The 24,690-nt window shown below is 35.2% G+C and overlaps 1 protein-coding gene across 42 annotated transcripts in view; it reads right to left on the minus strand.

The window, feature by feature from the left end:
- PTPRD (protein tyrosine phosphatase receptor type D) overlaps positions 1-24,690 on the minus strand; it is a 1,051,440-nt gene that overhangs the window by 559,018 nt on the left and 467,732 nt on the right. For all 42 annotated transcript variants that reach the window (XM_032441550.1, XM_015848960.2, XM_015848962.2 and 39 more), the window contains exon 7: positions 23,829-23,961. The gene's annotated coding sequence lies outside the window, so the exon portion shown is untranslated. The remainder of the gene's footprint in view (positions 1-23,828; positions 23,962-24,690) is intronic.

The raw sequence follows: 24,690 nt of genomic DNA on the forward strand, positions 1-24,690 counted from the left end.
TTCTGAAAATTTTATTGTTATTATTCTGATCATTCAAAGGGGACTCCTTCAGAAATAACCTACATAATTTTTATTTTTATTTTTTTATCAGGAAATAGAAGCATAAATAAGTTTTGGTAAACTTGCAGAATTACTGATTCTCTTCTTCCCACTTTATTCCCCTATTAATCAGCAGTCTCTAGTGGTTGTATTAGATCGGTAAGATATATTTATGAAGAAACATTATTACAACATGAAAAGATTTTTTTTAATTTTTTTTTCTTCAATAATACCATCGAACTAAGCTAATTTATATCACTCAGTACCAGAATAGCTGTAGGTAGTATCAGTAGCATTAAAATCACAGAACCACAGAATCACAGAACTGTAGGGGTTGGAAGGGACTCCCAGAGATCATCGAGTCCAACCCCACTGCCAAAGCAGGTTCCCTGCACCAGGTCGCACAGGTAGGTGTCCAGGTGGGTCTTGAATATCTCGACAGAAGGAGACTCCACAACCCCCCTGGGCAGCCTGTTCCAGTGCTCCGTCACCCTCACCATAAAGAATTTCTTGTGTACATTCATGTGGAACTTCCTATGCTCCAGTTCCTGTCTGTTTCCCCTTGTCCTGTCTCCTCACACTGTTGAAAAGAGCCTGGCCTCCCACTTTGCCCCCCACATTTCAGATATTTATACACCTGAATCAGGTCCCCTCTCAGTCTTCTTCTCTCAAGGCTAAACAGACCCAGTTCACTTAGACTTTCTTCACAAAATGGCAACTAGCTCTTTTAAAATTAATTATTTAAATGTCCACTATTCTCATTTCAGGTAGAATTCTCAGGAGCACTTAGCCCTTAGCAGAAACTTAATGCTGTTTCACTGAACATATGGACGTCTCCATGGGAGTAAAGTTAAGACAGACTTAAGCAGTTTTGCAAAGCCCACCTATAGCTTATTAGAAAATATCTTGCTGAAGCATACAGCAAAACCAAAGCACTGTGTAATAGAGAAATGGTTCAAAGATTTTTCAGCCCTAGGGAACTTTTCTAATCATCTTGTCTGAATTCCTACACACCACCAAAGAATTCAATTCATTACTTCCCATATCAATCCCTTGTCTTCCAATTAAGCTGTAGTGGGTTTTTTTTGTTTGTTTGTTTGTTTGTTTTTACAACCCCCACAGCTGAAAGGCTAGTGTCTGATGCACTGTGCCCAATTTCTTATTAAGCTATTTCAAAGTATGATTTCCCTATAGGTCTATCGATAAGTAAACAAGTTTGATGGAAGTATTTTTCAGATAAGTGACTTAAAACAACAAATACATGCAGAATTCTTTTCTGAACATTGCTATATAAGAATCACATTGGCAAGCCTCCAATCCTCTGGGACCTCTCCAGTTAACAATGAGTGCTGGTAGATGGTGGAGAGTGGCTCAGCAATCACCCCCGCCAGCTCCCTCAGCACCTGAGGGTGGAACCCATCTGGTCCCATGGACTTGTTACAGTCCAGGTGGAGGAGGAGCTCTTTAACTGTCTCCACCTGAATCACTGGGGGTGTATTCTGCATCCCATCCCAGACTTTCAGATCAGGGCATGAAGTGCCCTGAGGACAACTGTTCTGCCCGTTAAAGGCAGATGTAAAGAAGGCATTGAGGACCTCAGCTTTTTCCTTATCCTCAGTGGTCACATTCCCTGCTACATTAAGTAAGCAGTGGACACTTTCCTTGGTTCTCCTCTTACCATTGATATATTTGTAAAAAGATTTCTTATTCTCTTTTACTGTCGTGGCCAATCTAAATTTGAGCTGGGCTTTTGCCTTCCTAACTTCCTCCCTGCATTCCTTAGCAACCTCCTTGTAGTCTCCCCAAGTAGCTTTTCCTTGCTTCCAGAGGACATAGACTCTCTTTTTCTTTCAGATTCTCAACAATAGATCCCAGTTCATCCACACTGGTCTTCCTCCTCCTGCAGCTCACCTTGTGGCATTCAGGGACAGCCTGTTCTTGTGCCTTTAAGATTTGCATCTTGAGGAGCATCCAGGCTTCTTGGACCCCTTTACCCTTAAGGCAGGACTCCCAAGAAACCCCTGCAACAAGTGTCCTGAATAGGTCAAAGTCGCCCTCTGGAGGTTCAAAAGAGCAGTTTTACTAGTCACCTTTCTGACATCTCCAAGAACAGAGAATTCAAGAATTTTGTGATCGCCCTGCCCAAGACAGTCCCCTCCCTTCACATCACCCACCAGTCCCTTCACTGTTAGTGAAGAGCAGGTCTAGAAGGGCACCACCCCTAGTAGGCTCTTGTACAAGCTGTGTAAGGAAGCTATCTTCCTCACCCTCCAGAAACCTCTTGGACTGCTTCCTCCTGCCGTATTATATTCCCAGCCTATATCAGGGAAGTTGAAGTCTCCCATGAGAATGAATGCTGGTAAACGTGCAGCTTCTGCGAGCTGCTCGTAGAATGCCTCATCCATCTCTTCATCCTGATTAGGTGATCTATAACAGACCCCCACCAAGATGTCACCCCTGCAGGCCTTTCCCCTGATCCTTACCCACAGGCACTCAACTTTATCATTCCTAACCCCAAGCTCTTCAACTTCAAAACAGTCTTTAACATAAAGGGCCACACCACCACCCTTCCTTCCCAATCTGTCCATTCTGAAGAGCTTGTAACCATATTAAATTTTCTGATTTAAAAGTAAGGGAACAGAGATAGGACCGAGAAAGGATGGGGAGAAAAACAAAACAAAACAAAACAAAAACAAAACAAACAAACAAACAAAAACACCCAAACCTATTTAATCCTGAAGAAACAGCTAAAACAAATATTATTTTCACTGAAGAGGGGTATGTGGGGGGGTTGTGGGGGTGTGGGGGGGTGGGAATTGTTCAGTTTAGTTTAGGGAACTTGAAAGGGGAATAGAAAGAAAAGCATGAGAAACACTGTTACACTGCCAGCTATTTGATTTTAGGAAACAAGGCAGAATGGTGAACAGAATTAGAGAGAAGATAAAACATCTTATAATTTGTCAAGTCTTGTATATGCACCCAAGATGAAAGATGGGACACCCTGCAAGAGACTTCAAAGGTTTGCTGTAATCGGAAACAAAGCAGGAAATAAACCAGAGATTTAAAAATATCTAGAGAGTAATAAGCAAAGAAATGAGTACTGAGGATTCAAGAAAGACATGCATGAGAGAGAAAATCTAAGTCAGCATTTTTAATTTGAAAAGAGATAAGAGAGGAAGCAGTGTTTACCCAAATGAGAGAAAAACTTGTCAAATACTCAGTATTCCAATTGGAACGGATATGAAGCGATAAAATTTGGAGACCTAATATCAGTGCAAAGGAAAGAAGGAATAAAAGTCAAAATCTGCCAACATTATCAGAGAATTCAGTGAGACTGCTAAGGGCTGAGTAATTTCCAAGTAATTTCCAGAGAGATTCAGAGAAACAGAGAATATTTATTATTATTATAATTATTTTAATTATTCTTCTGGTTTAGAGATAAATAAACAGCATCACTAACACTTAACTTGTGGATGATCAAAACCAGGTATATGGAAAACAATTAACATTTGTATTTCTACATAATATGAATGAAAATTCAAAAAGACCACATCAAGCAGTTTTCCTTCGTATACTGAACAGCTGCATCTAGAAACAGTAGTATGCTTCTAGATGAGTTAATATTTCATGGTGAGTATAACAATCTTAGATGTAATTAGACTTCTAAATGTAAATGTTACGTTAATATGTAATGTAAATAATAATAATGCAAATATCTGTTACAGTTTTGTGTTATTAAATACTGAATTCAAGTAAATTATTTATGTTTCATTAAATACTAGTAATTTAATAATAAGTAATTCAATTAATAATTAGTAATTCAAGTATTGTAAGATGGAGGTTGCAATCTTATAAAAGTCTAATATTTGGAGACTAAAATTTTCTAATATATGACATTTCTAAAAGTAAAGAAAGGTAGAAGAGTTTTAAAATGGAAGCTTAACCTAAAGTGAAGCATAGTTTTGACCAGGAAATCTTGTTATTAAATATGATGAATTCTGTGTATTTGTCTTTATTAGAAGAAAACAAACACATAAACACACAAGTGAATTGTCCATAGGATAAAAGGAGTTGCAAGCTAAGATGGATGCAATTCTGCAGCTCAAACTGTTAAACCACAAACTCTCAAAGTGAATTTAACAAGTTTAATCAAACATTTCAGTACAGCTACAGAGAGTGTTCTCCAAGCTATGTTGATATATTCAAAGGAAGCCCACTCACTGCATTTAATTCAATTATATCATGAGACTGAATCTTTGTATGTAAGGTTTTTCTTTGTTTACCTTCACATGTAAAATAAAACACTGTGACAATATAAAGTGCACTGCTGACTCGAGGAAGTCTGAATAAACCAAGGAGATATAGGACATTATTGACATATTAAAAAAAAAAAGGGGGGGGGGGGGCAGGGAGTGAGGGGAGAAGGAGAGAGAATAAAGTATTGCTTTTAAAATATTGTCTTTTTACAGGGTTCCAACAGAAGTTACTGTTTAAATTTCACAAAGATGAAAATGCATTTGTTATATGGAATTGAGGTTTAGGAGTGAATGTATTATGTTAGATAAAACTTTCATATTATCCCTTTCCTGTATCAATTCATCTACTAAGCCTTTTCAAAGAAAGTCTGAAAATACAACATTCAGTCAGTGACTTTGTGACAGAACTATAAGTACCCATTTAGTGTGAGGGAGAAGTGAGAGAGATTATTTGTAGGAACCAAGGATTATGACACATTTGCAGTCACCCACACCATCAGCATTTGTACAGTAAAATGGATGATGATGAAAAACGTACACCTGAGGGGAACGTATTATCTAAGTCTAGCATAAGCAGTGTAAATGCTTCATTACCATGGAAATTGTGCATGGTACATGACAGCAGAGAAAGTCAGTGGAGACAGGCCATTTTAATTTTTATTGATAATATGATCACAGGTGTGCTTTTAATCATTTCACCACTTTAGATTTCTCATCAGCTGTCACTAATAGTTTCATATGATGAGCACATTGTCCTTGTGACATAACAAATAAAACTAGAGTTACCTATATTGCCTATTAGCTGACAAACTATCCTCTCTGGTGTAGGAGTACAACTCCAGAAAGTCCTTCTATTTACTGTACTAGAATCCACTTCTCCTCTCCATGATGCCCTGTGGCATGTCTTTTTGTTTTTTGGAAAGAGTAGATGATTTTACAAATGTACATGAAAATTTTGAAGCATTCACCCAAAGAAGCAGTGTTTTCAAGGGTGAAAATTGTATGGTAGACAAGAAGGAAAAAAAAATCAGAGTATAATGGCACCTCTAAGACTAAAATGCACTGATTATGTAGGGACATATCATTAAACTGAAAAACAGGACTGCCTTAACTCACAAGGCCACCTGGCCTGCAGATTCTTAATTGAATGTGTTGTATGCAATGCTCCAAATTAGCTCTAAAACAGTCAAGAGTCTGTGGTGAAGTTAAGCCAATAATAAGAAATTCAGGAAGTATTCACAACAGTAAATAAATATTATGCTTTTAGTACTCATTAAAATATTCACCATTTTACATTTACAGTGGCATTAAGTGCATCCTCACCAAGTTTGCAAATGGCACCACACAATGTGGTGCAGTCAACATACCTAGCAGACTGAATGCCATGCAGAGAGAACAAGTCAGGCTCAAGCTGTGGGCCAGGAAAACCTCATGAAATTAAACTAACCCAAGTTTATGGTCTTGCATCAGGGTTGTGGTAACCTGCACTATCTCAATAAGATGAGTCAAAAGGATAGAGCACTGTCTTGACAAGGATTTGGGGTAACTGGTGGATGGCAAGCTGTACACAACCCAACAATGTGCCATGGCAGGCCACAGAGAAAACCATATCCTGGCTTGCAAGAAAAGAAGTGTGACCAGCAGGGTGAGGGAGGTGATCCTGTCCAAATATCTGCACATGAGACCTGAGAGCTGATAGAACACTTTCAGTGTCTAGAGGAGGGCTATAAGAAAGAAGGAGACAGACTCTTTAGCAGAGCCTGCTGTTACAGGACAAGGGGAAATGGTTTCAAATGAAAAATTGGAGATCTAGTTTGGAAATGTGGAAGAAGTGTTTGTTTGTTTGTTTGTTTGTTTGTTTTTGTTTTTGTTTGTTTTTGTTTTTTTTTTAACAGTGACAGTGGTGAGGCACTGAACAGGTTGCACAGACGTGGTAGAAGCCCTGTCCTTGGAGACATTCAAGGTCAGGCTGGACCTGGTTTGGACCAACCTGATCTAGCTGTAGAATTCCCTGTTCATTGCAGGCAGCTGGACTAGTTGACTTTTAAGTGTTCCTTCCAACAAAAAACAGTTCAATTATTCTACGATTTTGTAATTCTACTGTATTGTGAGGATACAGGTAGTCCACACATAGTTTCAGAAAAGATTCAGCTAAGAAATCATAGATAGGTATTCATAGTGATTTAATCAGAAACTGAATAGATTTCTTATTTTTCCTCTACACTTGAGTCTTACATTCATAGAATCACAGAATCCTCAGAGTTGGAAGGGGCATTTAAAGGCCATCTAGTTTAATTCCCCTGCAATGAACAAGGACAACTACAGTTAGACCAGGTAGCTGAGGGCCAGGGCCAGTCATAGCCATCTAGTTTAATTCCCCTGCAATGAACAAGGACAACTACAGTTAGATCAGGTAGCTGAGGGCCAGGGCCAGTCTCACATTTAAAGTGTCCAGAGATGGTGCATCTACCACATCTTTGGATAACCTGTTCCAGTAACTTACCACCCTCGCTATAAAAGGCTTTTTCCTTATATCCAAAATAAATCTACCCTCTTCAGTCTTGAAACCATTTCCCCTTGTTCTATCACCACAGATTTTGCTAAAGAGCCTTTCCCCTTCTCTCCTGTAGTTCCCGTTTACATATTGAAAAGCCACTCTCAGGTCACCTTAGTGCATTCTGTTCTCCAGGTTGAACGGACCCAGATCTTTCAGCTTGTCCTCATTGTAGAGGTGTTCCATCTCTTGGATCATTTTTGTGGCCCTCCTCTGGATACATTCCAACAAGTCTATGTCTTTCCTATACTGAGAACTTCACATCTGGAGCGAGTACACCAAGTGAGATGTCACCAGAGCAGAATAAAGGGGCAGGATCACCCCTCCACCTGCTGACCATTCTTTTGATGAAGCTCAGAATACTGTTGGCTTTCTGGGCTGTGCTTATGTGTAGCCTGGCTTACATCAACCAGCTCTCCCAAGTCCTTTTTGGCAGGGCTGTGCTCAATCATTTAATTCCCCAGTTAGTATTGATAGTGGATGTTGCCTATGCCCACTGCTCAAGCCAGTCTAGGTCCTTCTGGATGGCATCCCATTTTTCAGGAACATCAGATGTACTCCACAGCTTGGTGTCATATGCAAACTTGCTGAAAGTGTGCTTGATCCCACTGTCAGCGTCATTATTGAAGATATTAAAGTGTATCAGTCTCAACACTGATCCCCTGGGGACACTAGTGATCACTGATCTATGTCCAGATACTGAACCCTTGAGCACTACTCTCACCCCATCCAACCTCACCTTGATTACCTCCAGGGTCAGAGCATCCACAGACTCTCTGGGCAGCCTGTTCCATCATTCCCTCAGTAAAAAAACCTCCCCTTGACATCTAATGTAAATCTCTCCACCATTAAATTCACCATTAAATCATTCTTCCTCCTCCTATCTACCCATGGAAAAAAAAAAAAAAAAAAAAAGATATCCCTCATGTTAACAAACTCACTTTTAATACTAGAAGGCCACAATGACATATCCCTGCAGCCTTCACTTTTTCATATTAAATAAGCCCAGTTTCTTAAGCCTGCCTCCAGAGAAAAGGAGATGTATTCTGACTGAGGTATCTGTAGAAACCTTTTCTTGTCATCCCTTGCCAAGTTTTTTTCAAGTTGTGACTTGTTTTTCCTGATCCCATTACTACATAGCCTAGCAGCTTTGTTATATTCTTCCCATGATATCTGCCCCTGTTTTGACTGCCTGTGCCTTTGCTTCTTGCTGTTCATTTTGACCAGCACATCCCTGTTCAGTCATGAACCTGGTCTCTTGCCTTCCTTCCCAAACTAGCTACATCAGGGAGTGCAGATCTCTTGTGCCTTGTGGAAAGTTTTCTTAAAGATCTGCCAACTCTGCTCTGCACTGTTTTACATGAGGACAGTTTCCCAGAGTGTTTTGTTGACTAACTCCCTGATGAGTTGGAAGTCACCTTTCTTACAATTTAATTGCTCTTTTAGTGTTTCATATCATTCAGGGGTGTGAAGTCAACCATAGCATGGTCACTACAGCCTAGGCAATCTCCAATCCTGCTATCACCAAACAGTTTATTTGCATTTGTGAACAATGAGTCCAGTATTGTATCCCTCCTGGTGGATCTGCATATTTTTTGACTCAGGAAGTTATTCTCAATGAGTTCCAGGAAACCCTTGGATTTCATGCAGCTATCCATGTTACTTTATTCAGTAACTCTGAGGAAAAAATGTATTGTGAAATAAATTTAGATTTTATTTTTTTTTTCCCCAAAAAATTAAAACTATGGCATACATAATTTAAAAACAAAAACTATGAACAAAGCTAAATTACTTATTTTGTCTGAGTCCTATGAAAAAGTTTGTACCTTCACTACTAACTTAAACAGTACTGCATAAACATCTGATAACTTTAACACTAAGATTAATAATGGCACATTATTCATCTTCTTGTTAATACCAGGATGCTTTCCCAATAATAAGGAAAGGAAGTTTTGAAATAATTTTGGAACTGGGAGAAAAAGAGGAAGACAGAATGGAAAAGAAGACAAAGGAATGGAAAGAAAAAGGAGAAAACTGAAGTACATTTTATTGCTGTGGGGTATCATCAAACTAAAATTTACGGGTGAGTTTGACTATTGTTTTAGCATGTGAATCAGGAGAAAAATTGATACAGAGTACATAGAAGCCTGCACTGAATTTCTAATTGAAAGTGGATGTTTAGTAGGTGAGTGACAATTAGAATAACATAACTAAAGTTCTGCAGTTTAGTAGTAAGTATGATGATATTTCGTTCAGTAACTTCACCCTGGGGACATTAAAATCTAAGTCAAAATTAGTTCTTCAATTGGTAAAATGTTCTGTTGTGGCATGTGCTACTTCAGGTGCTAATTAGTACTTTTGTTTACTCCTTTTACATTATTAATTTTGTTTTTCATCCTTTTTTTCCTCATGTTTTTGGAAATACATGCAGTTTACACACAAGAACAATATGAATCCAGTGATTAGATATGATTGTCATTCTACTAACTTAAAAATTTTTGTAAGAAAAATGACAAGAATGATTATCTCTCCTTGTAGTTACACAGTCTTCAGCAGCAGGAATAATTGCATCAGAGATAACACTTCAGCCTAATTTTTCCTTCCTTAAAATATTTTACTTTAAATTGGGAGTTATAAAACTGAGAAGAGCAGATCTTATTAGGTTTCAGAACATGCACATATTTTTGATGTACTGGAAATTATTTCCATTGGAAGAAAAATGAAGAGAAGAAACCTACTCTCTTCTGCATCTTATTTGCTTGGCACAGGTGTGAATCAAAGTAAACAGTAAATAGAAGGGCTAAAATCTTGGCTCCCCTGAAATTAATAACAAATTTCTATGTTACTTTAATAGGTCAGGACTTTTCTAAAATGATGGTTAAGGCCGCATCTGCCAGTGTGTGAGAATACACTGAAGAATCTGCTTTCTCCTTTAGTGTGAGATGAAGGCAGATCAAATGCAATGACAGTTAGGATAGAACATCAAGCACCGCTATTTTCTGGCAAAATTAATAAGCTATGGAGTGCAGAGTTCTTCCAACCAAAAACTATTCATAATTTGTTTCTTTCATTTGATATGGTCTCATAAATAAAGATGAGATGAAAATGAATTATATTTTGTAAACATGAGAGCCAAATAATCATCATTGATTGCTAATAAACTGCAATGAAAGCTGATTCATACAAGCTAGAAGTTTTACTGCAGCAATAAATATCTAGGAAGGTACTGTATGATAATATCAATTGTTATGCTGATTATTGGAATATTAATTTCTATTTGCATAGCTTTTTTTCTAGAAAGCAATTGGAAAATAATTCTTCAACAGGTTGAAACAAGTCAATCTATCAACAACTCACTTTTCTGCCATATCTCAAGTTCAAGACATTTCCAGTCTGTCATGATAAACTTCTCAGCTTGATAAATAAATATATATAATTATATATAACTTATATAACTATAAGTTAAAAATATTGTCAATAAAAATTTAGAAGCATATTTTGACAGCCATTTAAAATAGATATTACAACAACACAGGCAGTCTTTGTCCTTTTTCTACTACATTTTCATACATCTTCATTTCATCAAAATAATTGTAGTGATATAGATAGAAGTACCATAGTATTGTATAAATACTATGGTAAAAAAGATAGACCCTCTGGAGTGAATTCCATTGTCTGAGCTGGTGGAGCTTGCTTTGCACAGACATAATTGCTACAACTGATCCATATTCTGTAATAATTGTTGTCTCAGGATAAATATGAACAAGGCAGCACATGATCTAAAAAATCACTGGCATCAGAAAGTTGAGAACAATTGTTGGACTTGGACATTTGGAACATTTAGCAATGTCTTTCTCATCCCTGTTGTACACACTTTCATGTTAGATACCATTTTCTCAGACTGCCCTTCTGCTGCCATATGTTTAATGGCAACAAAAATTAATTAAACATTGGTGAGAAGTTTCATCTCCTAAGGCCACACTACCAACATCCAACTCTGACCTAATGGTCCAACATAACAAAATAAGAGGCACTACTTTCAGGGCAGCCCTCCTACACAGGCAGGTATAAGCTGATCCATTATATATTTCCATCTTCAGGATGTGTGAAATTCAATCCATTAATTGTACAGATTTAGAACTGCCAACAGCTTCAGGATCTCTAAAAGTGAAAACACGTTCTAAAAACTTATGAGATTTTCCACTATTATTTTTTATTTCATACTGGCACATCATCACTTCTATTTCCAACCTGGAGATCTGTGTTCTTATAACTTTTTTTTTTTTTTTCTTTTCTTTTTTTTTTTTCCTTATAACAATTTCTGTATTCTCTTTTATGTTGCTTATTTGAGCTTTAAAACTCCTTGTTTGTTTCTTTATTTTTTCTTTGCAGCTAAAGTCCCCAGCCTTAGATCCATTTTGTTTTTTATCCTCCTATCTTTTCTCCTCATATTCCTCTCATAAATTTACCTTTCCCTATCTTTCTAATGTTTCTCTTTCATTTTGATGGTGAAGGGGATACATGTAGTCTTATGTTGTATTCTGTAGCAAAAAAATATTATGAATATGGAAAAGATCTTCAAATTTCAGGACTTGAAAAATTATTTCTGATTGCTAATTCTTGCTTGTCTTCATTCTGTTTTTGTTTTGTTTCTGTTTTGTTTTGTTGTTGCTTTGTTGTGGTTTTATTTGTTTTTTGTTTTGTTTCTTTTTTATCCTGGTCACATTCTTTTTTAATGAATTAATTGCCATTCCATCTCCTGTCAGACTCTGAACTTACTCTTGATTTTTTTTTTTCTCTGTGTCCTTTCCCTGCTCCAGATAATGCTACTCACTCTGATTTTTTCTGTCACATCAAATTATAATGTTTTTTGTTTTTTTGTTTGTTTTTCATTTTCTGTATCTCTGAAATCATGGGTTTGTAATAATTTTCTGTTTTTCTCAATTATGTCTTTCTTAGTTTCCTTGTATCTTTCAGTTGTATCATATCATTCAGCTTTATCATATCTTTCAGTAGTATATCAACTGAGGGTAAAGAAGGATTCTGATGGAAATAAACCATCAACAAAAACAACAGGGAAAGCTTTCAACCCACCTAAAACTTAACAGACGAGACCAATGTCAGGTTTCTTCTGTTTTCTTTTCTTGTGTGACAGCAGTACAGGAAGACTGTATTAAGTATCTGTATTAAGTATTTTGTTTGGTTGGGTTTTTTTTGGTTTTTTGTTTTTTGTTTTTTTCTCCAAAAGTTATAAGACCAGTGATAAAAGTAACACACAACATCAACAAAATAATTCTGGTCTACAAAGGTTATATCAGATGTCATTAGCATATTCTGTACATACACAGAATTCGTAAAGCGACTCAGGGAATTTTGATTCCAAGAGAAAGCAGGATAGATTCCTCTAATGATTTCTGATTGAGAAGATATTAACTGGTGACCTGAACAACTAAGGAGAAATTCTTCCCTTGGTAATTTATTGACCAAAAACTCTAAAGACTAGAGTAGAAATTATACCTCAGCATCATTGGGTACAAACAGCAGCCTGGGATATATTTGTACATGAGCACAACATCTTAGAAATAGTAAGTCAGAGCTGAGTGATGACACAGTCAAGAAGTGCTCAACAGAGATAATGGAGATTCAAAAACAAAAACAAAAACAAAAACAAAAACCTTAAGTAAGGTTCCCTGGGAACCTTACTTAAATTGTGACTATAATTAGATAAGAGCATGTAAATTCAGCTGCAGTGAATAAATGATTATAAATCGTGTGACTTATACAATTACCAGAAAATATCATAGGATCATACTCTGGATGAGATGTAAATATCATAGGATCACACTTCATACTTCAACACTTCACAGGGTTTGAAGGAACCATGAAAATCACATGGTGCCAACCACTCTTGCGGGCAGACTTGTCAGTACTAGATTAGGCCGCACAGTCTTGCATCCATCTTGGCCTTGAACACTTCCTGGGAGTGGAATATCTGCAGTTTATCAGTATAAATATTATATCTGTTTATAATATAAATATATAATATAATATAAATATTATATCTGTAAATAATAACTTCTTAATATCTAATCTAAATCTCCTCTCTTACACTTCATTCTTGTGCTATGACTATCTGCCTGTGTTATCTATGTACACTTTTAATGTTAATATGTTGCTATTTACTATGCTGTGTTATCATTATATTACTATTTACTTTTATAATATTACTATGTACTTTTATAATATTTTATTACTGTTATGCATAGATAATTTGGTAAATAGAGATATATTTTTGTATACATATATTGTTTTGTTATTGGAGGATATATGTATGTCTTGAAAAGGTAATTATGTCTTTCTTCTCATTCTGCCAAAACACACACCTTGAAGCATACATATGTGGATGCTGGAGCATTTTCAAAGTGACCACTTTTGAAGAAGACATGAAATGCTTGAAATAAGCTGTTCAAGCTTAAAGAAAAAACACTTGAAAAATAAGTAGTAGAATAAAACTAACAAATAAACCTAAACCAAATAAATCAGAAAATATTGAAGAAAAATAACACCAATATTAGTTTTAAAAAAGACTACTAATATCTACTTGAAAAGAATGGAAAGAAACAAGCTTAATTTTTATGATTACTAACATAAATAATTCTTAATTTAACTTACCAAAATAAAAATTGTGCAACACATAACAATAAAATAACATCAGTTATGTATATATATAATAGTGTGTATATATATATATTATAGTATATATGTATGGATATATACATATATATTATATACAATATCACTTATATTTGCTATTCAACTTCAAAATTATGATTTAATCATTAAATAAATATAAATAAAATATGTAGAATAAAAATAAATAAATAAAAATATTTATTACAAATGTTAGATAACATAAAAGCTTTTATTTATGTATATAGCACAGCATTTGTAAATACATAGGAATATAATAAAGACATAAGTGCTGTAAACTAAAGTAGTGATTTAATCTGCATTATAAAACAAGCAAGCAAGCAAAGTAAAAATGTGGATGGTAGAAAATGAAAGCAAAGAAAAATACTCAGATGAATTATCCTTTATTTGTTCTTGATTTATGATAACATACTAAAAGTAATATGAAACATTTTTTATGGTAGTAATGCTATAATCCTCTAACAAAGCTGCTTATAGAGGAAGATGCCTTTGCAGATTTACTGTACTAGATGCAGTAATTACTACATTTGCTTTTAAGCAATCTATTTTACAAAGCAGTTCTGGTTTTTGACTACAGCATAGATAATCTTCTGCTGTGTTTTCAATAGCAAAAATATGTCTTACTGATGGTTATTCTTCTCTTGTGATCCTAATATTTAGCACAAATTTTGTTACATGTGTTCTATGTACTCTAGAAGCGTATGAGGAGACTGATGGAGAATTCAAAGAAATCCATGCTTCTTAATTTAAATTTGAGAAAATAAGTCAAAATACAGTAACACTAAAGTTGAAATAAAAATAAATAAGGAATAATTAATAACTGCTAACCTTAATTCCACACTAACTTACTTCTCTAACAACTTACTGTAAAAGGGAAAACTCTAGAAAATTATTGTGCTAAATACAAAAATTATAAATAGATAATTTTAATGCTCAGTGAATTTGATTGTTTTCATATTTATTTAAATAAATAAATAAATAAATAAATAAATAAATAAATAAATAGAGATGTTGAGTATAATAAAGTGCAAATCTTTAGCTCCACTTACTAAAATGCAATTGAGATGATTCTGAGAACAATTTACTTCAAAGCAGAGCAAACTTAAGAAAAAAAACCTGGAGCTTAGAAAAATACACACAGTGGTATACTGAGATGTACAAGTCATGTTTAAATATATAATTATCACTTTGAAAAGTGTTTTCTTTAACTGTAGCTCTGCAAAGTATTTTATGTAATTGCTATATTGTTCTTAAACACATGTTTTTAAGGTTTTTGCCATATTCTAGGACATACAAAATGATAAATTACTATAGATCTGGTTGTATTCTCCTTATACTGCTGCTTTAACAAATAGAAATCTAATGATAAGTTCTCTGTATTGTGAAGTTTTACAGCATGAAATTACAATTCATGTCTTGCTGAGAGAATGAGATGTGCATCCATATTAAAAACGACAGTATAATTGGACAGTTTTTACTCAGTTGCTTATTCGGTCCATGATAATGTAAATTATACATCATTATGCCTTATGGTTCTGTTGCAAATAACACTGTATATGTCTATGAAACGACACAGGTACTCTAGGACCTATTTCAGTTATTAGCATTCTTTTAAACAATAATTTATGGGTCAAGGAATATAATTTTCTATGCATGTCAAACACATATCACTCAGTATCATTAATTTGGTTATGATCATGCAAGTCATGTTGAGCCCCACAATCCAGCTGATTATTATTTTTAAATGCACATTGCCCCTTGGAATTCTAGGGGAACTGGTTTGATGCTGTTGTTTATTGCCACTTTGACTGTTGCCTTTGTTAACAATGCTATTAACTGGGAATTTAAAACTCTAAAAACTTCTTAATAGATGCAGGAAAACATACTTTATTCTGGGTAGCACTCAGCAAAAAATGCAGGTCTGGAACTAATGAATTACAACAGTAAAACACTCTCCATGTGAGAGAAGGAGAAAAGTGATTTAAAGAAAATGCATGTCTGGAGCTAGCTTATTGACAGTATATCTGTCTTACATGCTTTGGAAGTTTTCGATCACTAGTGATAAGTTTCCTGTATAATTCTGAACTCACTGAAGACAAAAAAATCCTTGGATGTATTCACTGGTTTGTAACAGCTATGATTTTATCATTCTACTAGCACTTCACAGAATCACAGAATGGAAAAAAAATTGTTCAGCATATTTGGAGAACTATTCCAACCCTCTGCTTAAAGCAGAGTTAGCTAGAACATGTTTCTGAAGCCTATGCCACAAACTCTCTGGACAATCTGTGTAAACTTTTATCTCCTTCACAGGAGAAAATATTTTCCTTATATTCAGAGGTAATTTTAAATCTTTCTGGTTTTCTGCATTTCCACTTCTCCTGCTACACAGCATCACTGAGAACATTCTGATTCCATCTTCTCCACATAATGCTTTAAGGTGTTTAAACATATGGATATGTATTATGGTTCAGATATTTATACATATGATCTCCTGAAAGACTTCTCTCTTCTAGTCTGAACACTCCCAGCCTTGTAGAATCATAGAAACTCCAAAGTTGGAAATGACCTCCAAGAAAATCCACTTCACCATCTACATATATTTCCCCACTAAAACATGTTACTTAGTACAACATATAAACATGTCACAAAAGACAACCACCCCCTTGGGAAGCCCATTTGAGCACCTCATCACTCTTCTGGAGAATAAATTTTTCCCAACATCCAACCTGAATCTCACCTGGTACAACATGCAGCCATTGCCTATAGTCCTATCACTAGTTTCACAGTAGAAGAGGCTGACTCTCACTTCACCACAATCTCCCTTTGCATAGTTGTAGAGAGTGATAGGGTCTACCCTGAATACTGATAGAGTTTTGTGAAACCACTGCAGAAAGGAATTAAAGACAGTGTTCAAAGGTTTGGCCTTGTGAAACTCCCCAGGTCTGGATAAATACTAAGTCTTGAACAAGAAATCATCTCATAATCAACGATTACTTCAGTTTTAGGAGAAGAAAAAAAGAAAGAAGAAAATGTATTGCTTACTCCCCACTTAATCTTTTATTTTGTTTCCTAATCAGACCTATTAAGGACTAATTTGTTTAGCTTTGTTATTCAGAACTCTGTTTTGTGCCCTACAAAACTTTCAAAATGCAGTTATTGTTCTAGTTATTGTCTGGCATTTTTCTACACAAAATGAAGACTTGCAACAAAAATAGTCAATTATTGTTATGAATAAACTCTAGGAAAAAAAACAAGTAGAGTAGATATAGAATATTTCTTTTGTCTGGAACACAATATGAGCAAGTATATCTATTGCTTTACATGAGTTTTCAGTTGTTTATTCATTGCTGTTTGATAGATATAGGAGCATCTGTTTTTTATGCTATTAGGTCAGCAAGCAGCTGTTGATATCCGCTTTATGCTTTTCAGTGCTGTTACAATTTGAGTTTTTGGGAGCAGTAAGACAGCATTTCAGTATAACTCAAAAACTAATAAACCTTTATTTTTTTCCCCATCCTTTCCACCACAAGTCAAATTTATAGTTCTAGTATGGTGAAAGTTATACATAGCTATATATGGTGCAGCAAGGTGGGCTTCAATGCCATTAACTGATGAATGGAGAACTCAATAAAAATTTTTGTTTAAAAAAGTGAATGTATCTTTAAGGTACACCTGTCCAGAATTGAGGATTCTGGGATCTGCACTGTAAGCTGTGGAGCAATTATTTCTTTTTTTTCTACTGTGAAAACTGAAGATTGTGCCACATTTTCAGCAGTCTGGAAGATATTTTGACTTATCAGCCTTTTGTAAATACCGGGGGAAAAAAAAGTAAAAATAAAAAGTTCTCTAATTTCAATGCAGACAAGGGATTTTTCCTACCGTGGTCAAAATGAAGTCTCATATTAAACACTTGAAGAAAAGTGCAATACCTAAAAAATAGAACTGAATTCAGAACTTTATCTCATTTTAATCAGCATTATCTGGAAGTGTTTGTTAATTTATTATTATTATTATTTACACAGTAACTGCTAAATAATTTGACTAACCTAATTTATTGTTATTAGTTTTATTGTTGCATGCTTTCAGATACAAAACCTACCGGCTACACATAATGATAAATCCTAAAAGATTAAATGCAATCACATAAATAAATGAAAACAAAACAACATATTCTTTTAAACTGTATTTATCTCAAATGAACATGGAAGAAAAAAATAATATATTTTGCTTATGATCCAGTTTGGAAATGCTAAATAACATATTTCCTTGAAATAGAACAGTCGTTTCACAACATCTAAGTCTTATAGAGAAAAGGAAACCATGGAATAAACAAAACATAGTGTATATAGTTCATCTTTTCACTTTGCAGCTTCTGTTGAGAATCAGCAAACTCAGTGAAGTGTTAAGATCTGATGAAACTGAAAGAATTGCAGAAACCTGATGAGCAGGGGTTTGAAGGAGAGCTATGTATTTTCATACAGAAAAATCTGCTAAAAGGATATTCTGTTTCTATAATTATCTTTTAATTAGAATATAAACCTTATAAACAAAATAAGTAAAAGTAAGTAAGTAAAAATAAGGATTTAGATTTAGAAACAAATCTGCTCTATCTGCTTGGTAATATCAGCATTGGCCTTTTCCTTTATACTCTCTTTCTACACTACTGGTTTACAGTGACTTTCTGAACTGAAAATTTCCATGAAATGCATTTTGCATAGGAAATCTCACTTGCCATCCACCAACTCAGCAGCTTATGTGTTTATTTTCCATGTCTCAGAGGACACTGCTATGGTTTTTGCTGATTCTCCATTTACTGGATCTTAAACATTTCACATGCATGATGCTGTTTTCTATGATCTTTTTCTCCTCATCTTCTGACAAAATGTCACTCTTACAAAAGACGTAATCTTCAATAAATGCACATGGAGATTGTAAGAAAACTATGCTAGAAAGTGCAACATATTGAAGAACAGACAACACAGGAAGAACATAGACACACTTTCCAAACATGCAGAAATGGGATTAGAACAGTCAAAGCTCTCTTGGAGGGCAACAGGTAAGGAATATGGTAGCCAATACAATTGTTTCTACAGGTACATCAGAAGAAAAAGAAAGACAAAGGAAAATGTGGGCCCAATGCTTAATGAGACAAGGAACCTGGTGACAAAGGACACTGAAAAGACTGAGAGAAAGACTTTCATATTTTGATATTTAAGATTAAGCCCTTGAGATGAGAAGAAAAGTCTTTAAGTAAAAGATCTACACTCTCAGCAGAGGAGAAAGGACAAGAATAGGATTCATTTAAAGAAACTAGATTTACCTAAATTCCTGGGACCTGATGAACTGCACCCACCACTGCTGAAGAGCTGGTTCATTTAATTGCAAGACTACTTTGAGTTAATCTTAGAGTTGCTGTGGTGACTATGGGAAGCATATGGAATCATACTTAACAAACTTCATAGCCTTCTATTGTGAGGATACTAGAGAGTGATGGACAAGTGAATATTGTTTGTCTTGAATTTAGCAAAGCTTTTGACACTAACTCCCACAATATTCTCATAGACAAAAAGAAGAATGAACAATGAGTTGGACTGAAAACCAGTGAATTACAATACTGTAAAGAATGATGAAAATTCACGTGGTCTTATTGAAGGTCAGCTACTCTGACCCCCACAGGGGTCAATATTACCTATCTGGGTCCACAAATTATGAACAACTTTATTAATTACTTGAACAATGTACATATTTTCAGCAGCTACTACAGTGGAAGGAAAGGAGTACACCAGATATGTTCATCAGCCCCAGTGTGCAGGGAATTATCCCTTTCCAGGGATTATTATCCTTTCCAGGATAGAGAAATGTCCAACAGGAATCTCACTGAGTACAACAAAGTGAAATGCTAAGCTTCCAATGGGGAGGAAATATATGCACACAGCTGCAGTGCAGATTGCTAGAAAAGAATTTGACAGAAAAGGACCTGGTTCACATAAGCCATCAATACACCTTTCAATGCATGGAATGCTAACAGCATCCTAGATATACTAACAGAGATTATTAACAGAAAACCAAATGAGGTGAACCTTTCTCCTTACCTGGTACTGGTGAGACACATGTGGGTGCCATGTCCAATAATGTGCTGCTCAGTACAAGAGATTCATGAATCTACTGGAATGAGCCCAGTAAAGGCCCATAAAAATGATGAATGGTCTAGAGTATTTGTTATTGAGAAGAGGTCTAGAACTGGCAGTGTTTACCCTAGAAATGTCTCATGGAACAACTTATTCATGCATATAAATATGTATATATGATGAGTAGTAAAGAAAGTGGGGCCAGAAATTTCCAGCGATATCCAATCAGAGGACAAGAGGCAATGGACACTAACAAAATAGAGGAAATTCAGATAATATGAGAGCACAAGTTTTATTAATGTGGTGGTAGTGTAATACCCTGTAATGGGTTGCTCAGAAAGGTTGTGAAATTCCATTCCTGAAAGCATTCTAATCTGTCTGGACACATCCTTAACAACCTGCTGCAACTGATCCTGCATGATCAAGATGTTGGAGTAGACAGTCCCCATATATATAGCAAGTTGACCACTCTGCAGTTCTTCTAGGTAGCTCCACATATTCTGTAAGAAATAATCGGGACAAAGCAAGTGTGGAGATATCCAATGAAATATCTTTTACTTTAGCTTGATATTCATGTGTGGTCAGAAAAACTTAAATAAAACAGTGACTTAGGTAAAAAATGAATTAAAGTTTGTGTTTACAAGAACTAGTTGTATAACTCAGAAATTCTGATAGACAGGCATTTAATATAGTATGCGTTGTTCATGACAGAGCTGGAAAGTACTTCAACTATAAATCCCATTTTTAAAATATTGCTAAATGGATTGTGCAGAAATGTCAAGTACAGAGAAAAAGCATTACAAATGTAAAGGGAATAGCAAAAAAAATATCTCCTTACCACCAAAAGAAACAAGCTATTATTATTTTGACTTTTGACTCTTCCATCAGCTCCAAGAAAGTACAAGAATTTCAATTATAGTCCCTCTTATGGTCACTTTTTCAATTAGTAAGAAAGCAAACAAGGTATAAAATTGTTACTGGTCTGCTGCAGATGTATATTTCCTGCTAGCCTTGTCACGGTGCCTTATTCTGTTTTTCATTGTATTGTAGTATTGCAGTATTACTACATCCCACTTCCTTAATAGTTATTCTGTGTGTTCTGATTGACTGACAGCATGCAAAATGACTTCCAGATAGAAAAATACTTAAAAACAAACAAACAAACAAACAAGCAAACAAACAACAGCAACAAAACAGGATGTAATTCAGTGCAATTCGCCACAGGCAACTAAGTTTCTTTTGGTTCTTATATATTTCCAGATCCTTTGCAGTGTTACTGAAATTATGTGCATTCACTGCCAATATAATTTGTTGCATGTTACCTGCAGGTAGCTGTCTTGTGGAAGTCCTAGTGGGACAACAGTATACCTTTTTTCATTTTTTTCCTCAGAAAGAGTGGAAAAGATTGAAGAAGCGTGTTTACATGTGTGTATGCCTTCCTATCTCTGAAATAAGAACTGAAATATATCCCTCAAATCTAGTAACTCCTGTGCATACTGAGCTCCCAATAATGACTAATCCCACAAAGCTTTGTCCTGCCAAAAGAGATGATAAGCAAACATAAAAGGAATCATTTGTTAAAGTGAAATGCTACTGCAGACTCTGAATCTATTCCTTGAACTGAACTGTAATGAATTTTTTTGTTTATTTATTTATTTATTTATTTATTTTCCCAGGCACTGGGATATGATCAGGCACTGGGATATGATCAACCTGCTTGTCTGAAAAAACAGTGTGTCGGCGCTGTTCCTCCACATCTCCAACTGGAGGAGAATGCAACATATGCACAGTGCTTTCATCACATTGGCAGCCTATTTTAGTTTACCTCTAGATCAGGAGGCTGCCTGCACTCTGCACTGATAACAAAGCACTATCACTTTTCAAAGTGACAGGGCATAGTGACATATCAACACAGGAACTTAAATGAAAAGCCCCTTCTAATTTAATTGATAATCTGCTGAAGCCGTGTTCAAACCCAGAACTCTTGTTTTCAATTAAAACTTTCCTATGGCTGGAAAAAAAGTTTGGTATATGCTGATGCATTTCTAGGTTGCAGGCAGGAAACCGACAATTAATGAAAAAGTGTAGAACACAGAATATTTTTCACACTACTAAATGTTAAGGTGTTTTTTTTTTGCCAGGGAAAAATTGCATGGAACGTGTTTGCACATTCTGGAAGTGGTTTGTAGGAGACTGACTGGTTTACTTTCAAAATAGAATTCCCTGAAGTAAGCTACACAGTTATTAATATACTTAGACTGAAAAATAAATAAATAAATAAATAAAATCCATTATTCCTTGTAATGCTCAGATCTGTAATCATTTATTAAGTGATGTACTAAAAATGTTTAAGGGAAATATTAAAGCATTCGGTACTTTCAGTAGCAAGAACAGGTATGATACAGTAGCATACGCTTTTAAGGATACACAGCAAGTAATCAGTTTATAATTTAAAAAAAAAATTCACTGATGTTTTGCTAAATTTCTGTACAGTGTTAGGTTTTTGTTTTTGTTTTTGTTTTTAGATCAATATTTTTAAAAGAATAGTTAACTGTATATCAGAGGATGAAAGATTAATATTGCAGTTTTGGAAAACATTCACAGCAATATCCATATAGAACTGTTCAAATATTTAGAAATAACATTTTCCTTTAGGCAGACAGCAATTTTCTGGCACTTTGTCCCTTGGACAGCTATTAAGTACAAGTGATGATTTTCCTTTATTTATTTATTTATTATTTCTTTCCCCAAGTACTTTATACTTCTCTTGGTTTCCATCAACACATTTTTCTTTAGAAAGCTGCTTCACTGGATTGAATATGTGTCAAATACCATCCTCTATGAATTCACATGACTCAGTCTGTCACTACTTGATTGATCAAGATTTGGATGAATAACAGCTATAACATATGTCCTTTATCCAAACAAATTTATGGAGATAAATATAAATTTAGAATTAACAGTTGATGGAACCAGATAATATTTTTTAATTTAAGTGATTGTAATGGAGTAAAAGTGAGAGAAATTTCAAGTTTATTATTATGCAATATTATTTAGTACCAATGCTTCCTAAAAGACAAAACATTTTTTTTTCCCCAAAATATGTATTATTTAGAGGCAAATAAAGAGGAACTATTTATATATGTAAATTTGCGCCTACCAGATTTTACCTTACGTAACATATATTCAGCTCTTGCAATAGCTATAAAAGTACAGTAACATAAAATTCACTGCATTTATTTTCCCTGTGAAAATATTTGTACTTACATTTAATTTTAGTATATATATTTATATATAAAATGATGCAGTTAGTAAGTTATGAATTACTTAGAACTGTGTTTCCAATGTCTTATGCTAATCTCAGTATTACACTTTTTTGTGAAATTCTGTTTGGATATGTAAATTCATCAGTCTTAGAGACAAGAAAAAAATAATATTTAATTAATGAACTACTTTCCTCCAAATTTTTGGACATAATTTTTACATAGAGAACTAAGTAGACACTGTAAATTTTGAGTAATATTTTTATTGTGTGTAACATCTCTGGGAAGGTTTATCAGGCAAATGCTCGATGCATGGCTCAGAACCATCAGCTGTTTAAGTTTTGATAAATAGATTTTAAATTGCTCTCTGAGAGTAAATTTGTATTAGCTATTGTTTTACATACATGGCATAATATAATGTTGTTTGTTTAGGTCTATGTAGAAGATAAAACCATGGATATATGCAAAATCTTTCACAAACATTTTTTATACAGCATTTTCCTTGTTTCTACAGAGATTCTCTTTTTCTTTTCTCCTCAAGATGTAATTATTATTTCTCTAACATGAGAAGAAAGTAGATCTTTGTTTAGCAGTGCTTGGATGTTTCTGAGGTTTTTATTATATAGTTACTTTTTTTTTTTTTTTCTCTTAATGCATTTAAACACATATGAATGTGTAAATAATAGGATAAACTAAGAAGACATTTTAAAAGCATCAGGTTAACAACAGATACATCAGTAAGGTCTAAGATTTTTTACACAAAATTGATGCCCACAAATCAATGGGACTAAACAGATTCCCACAAATGTTGAGAGAGATAGCAGAAGTGATTCCCAAGCTGCTCTCTTATTATCTTGGAGAATGGGAGAGATACCTGAAGGCTGGAGGATAGTCAGTGTCACCCCAGTCTTCAAAAAGTACAAGAAGGAAGATCCAGGCAACTATAGGCCAGTCAGCCTCACCTCCATTCCTGGGAAGGTGATGGAACAACTTGTTCTTCATGTCATCTGCAAGCAATTTGAAGAGAAAGGTTATTTGGAGTTGTCAGCATGGATTCACCAAGGTGAAATCATGCTCAATCAATCTGGTAGCCATCTATGATGTCATCACTGGCTGGATAGATGGGGAGACAGCAGTGGAGATTGTCTACCTAGACTTTGATAAGGCATTCATAACATTCTTGTAATGAAATTAAGGACGTGTGGGATAAATGAGTGGACTGTGAGGTAACTTCAGAACTGGACGACTGGTAGAGCTCAGATGGCGGTCAACGCGGATCAACAGTGCAAAGTCTAGTTGGAGCTGTAAGTAGCAGTGCATTCCAGGGGTATGGTCTTGTTCAATATCTTCATGAACAATCTGTGTGAAGGGATAGAGTCCAACCTCAGCTGACAATACAAATCTGGGAGAAGTGGATGATACATCAGAAGGCTGTGATGCCATTCAGCAAGATGACAATGGACTAGTGAGTTGGGCAGAGAGCAACTTGATGAAATTCAGCATAAGCAAGTGTGAGTTCTGCGTATGAGTAACTGCATGCACTGATACAAGCTTTGGACTGATCTGACTGAAATGAGCTCAGAGGGGAAGGACTTTGGAGTCCTTGTGGATAACAGGCTGGCAAGTCTTTGTGGCCACAAACGCTAACAGTATTCAGGGGTGACTCAAGAAGGCCATGGCCAGCAGGAGATAATCCTTCCTTCCACTCTACTTTATCCTAATGAGGCCCACATCTG

This window comes from Coturnix japonica, chromosome Z, assembly GCF_001577835.2.
Source record: "Coturnix japonica isolate 7356 chromosome Z, Coturnix japonica 2.1, whole genome shotgun sequence".
Lineage (NCBI taxonomy): Eukaryota > Metazoa > Chordata > Aves > Galliformes > Phasianidae > Coturnix > Coturnix japonica.